The sequence below is a fragment of the Tupaia chinensis genome, unplaced genomic scaffold (genome assembly GCF_000334495.1).
Source record: "Tupaia chinensis unplaced genomic scaffold, TupChi_1.0 Scaffold147038_1, whole genome shotgun sequence".
In the NCBI taxonomy this organism is placed as follows: Eukaryota; Metazoa; Chordata; class Mammalia; order Scandentia; family Tupaiidae; genus Tupaia; species Tupaia belangeri.
Window position 1 is genome coordinate 2,361,587 of NW_006206889.1, and position 2,658 is coordinate 2,364,244.

Here is a 2,658-nt window from a genome sequence, read left to right on the forward strand (position 1 = left end):
GTTGGTGTAATGGCTATGGTGCTGGACTCCTATGTAGTCGACCGTGGTTCAAGTCTCAGACCTGGTGGCTTAAACTCATGCTGGGCACATATGTGTGCATGCCCAAGATCCTGAGAGGAGAATGGAGGAGAAGGATTGCAGCGTGGTCATCCCTCCTGGGGGGAAATTTCTCACTTCCTATCTCTCTAGCTCTCTCTGTCTTTCTGGTGAGTTCATACGCCCTATAGCAAGAAAAAAAAAAAAAGAATACATGCAGTCACATACACAGTATACTCATGTGCTCAAGCTCTAAGAAAAGCAAAAACATAATGACCCGAAGTGTCAAACCAATTGGCTCTGGGGTAACATGGGTGTCTTACAGATGCTCTTTAATCTGTACAGTACTGCTTAGGCATTCTTCGGTGTGTTTCCTGACACTTCAAAGTCGAACAGAAGGTAGTCTGTATTCACGGACACCATTTCCTGGACTCGCTTCCCTCTCCCCCGCAATCCCATGTTTCCACTCTTTCCAGATAACCACACAGTGGCACCATTTTGTGTAAACATTGTTATTAGAATGTAGCATATCAGAGAAAGATGTCAGTCACGGTGATCAGCTGACTTTTCCATAAGTAAACACAACCTGTATAATACTCAGCTGAAGATAGCTGCGCCGCCCTCCCCACCCCAAGTCCCAGATACCTAGATACCTGCCATTTGCCCTGGGTCCCTGATGCGGGGGCTCTGGACTTGGTTCCTGGAGATTTTCCACCAGCTTCAAGGTTCCCTAAGGACAGGCCCTGCCTATTCTGGTCTGGAGACTGGATTCCCACTCCCTGCAGTTCATGACCCTCCAAGGCACAGGCCACTCCCTCCAGTGAGTTCCCCACTTCTCCACTGCCCAATGGGGAAGTGGTGTCCAGGGTCCAAAGTTACTGAAGTAAGGCATAAAGGATTGCTGGCCTTTTCATTTGGATTCTGTCCTGCAACATAGTTTCTCCTCCTCCTCCTCCTCCTCCTCTTCCTTCTCCTTCTTCTTCACTTTGGTTTGTGCCGAAGGGTGTGTGTGTTTGACAGAGACAGAGAGAGGGGAAGTAAGAAATCACCCCCACAGGGATTTACACCACAATCCTTTCTCCATTCATCTCTTGGGATTTTGGGCATGCACACATGCCTGGAGTGATTTTCAAATCATCAAACTCTGGAGTAGGCCATGTGCAATCCAGCTGCTCTAACCACCAGGCCACCTGCCAGGCTCAGTGTCAGCTCATGCACAGAGGCTGCTGGCTGCAGTGCTGGCAGCATCCCACTGCAGGAGGAGGGAAGGAGGAGAGTTGTGGCCTATCGTAAAGACATTTTTTTCCTTCTTTTTTTTTTTAAAGACATTTTTGCTATAGGGTTTGTGTGCTTGCTGGAGAGACAGAGAGAAAGAAAGCAAGAAATCACCCTCCTCCCAGGGGGGAGGGCCACTCCACAATCCCTTCTCCTCCATTTTCCTCTTGGTATTTTGGGTAGGCTTACACATAAGCCCAGCATGAATTTGGGTCTGGGACTCACATGGAGGTCGGCCATGTGGGAGTCCAGCGATGTAACTATGATGCCATCTGCTGGTCCCAAGACTTTCTTGAAAAATAAGTTCGGGGCCAGTCAGGGTGCGTGGGGGTTAAAGCAGCTGGATCCCACACGGCTGACTGCATGGTTCCATCCTGGACCTAGCCAATTGAGAATTGTGTGTGTGCATGCCCAAAGTCCCCAGAAGAGAGTAGAGAAGGGACTGTGGAGTGGCCGTCCCCTCTGGGGCTTTCTCTCTCTCTCTCACTTTCCCTCTCTTGCCCTCTCTGTCTCTCTCCCCATCTGTTTCTCTCCCTGAGCAAACACACCCTATAGCAAACTAAAAAAAAAAAAAAAAGTAGAACAAGTTGGAATAGACCTGGAGTCTACACCACGGGTTCTGCGCGAATCCCTTGCAAGCTGGCAGGGAGAAGGGGTGAGTGGGACCGGCCGGCCTCCAGTGCTTGATAGAGCCGTGCTTTTATGGCCACTCCTCATGTGGTCAGGTTATGATACCATCATTCTGAAGTACCTGGAAGGCTTTGCTTTGCAGCACCTGGGGAGTTACTAAATGGTCTCTTACCGTGACTCCTCTATTACATTGAATGGATTCCAAAATTTAAGCAAAAAAGATGACCATGGTCATGCCAGCGTCGCAGATTCCCCGCCGACCCTGTTGTAGGGGTAGTCAGGCACCCGAGGGTGCGCCCAGGGACCCCGGGGATCCGGAGCTGCCGAGGGAACACTTCTGGATAAGGGGGCACTAGGTGGCCCCGCCCGGTCAGGGCCTCGGCTGCGGCGCCTGGGCTCATTCTCCAGCCGTGCCCACCTGCAGCCCAAGGCAGCCGGGAGACCTCGGCGAGCCCGGTTCCTCTAACCCTGGCGCTGGGGGCGGACCCGGGGGCGGGGCCCGAGCAGGGCTGGGCGGGCGGCGCAGCAGCGCGGGGCGGGGACGGACGACAGTGGTCGCGACGCGCAGAGCGGCGGCGGGAGAGTGATCGCGGGCTCTAGGTCTCCGCCGCCGCCATGGCCACCGTGGATCTGGAGAAGCTGCGGATGTCGGGGGCTGGCAAAGCCATCGGCGTGCTGACCAGCGGCGGGGGGGCGGCAAGGGGGGGGGGGGGGGGG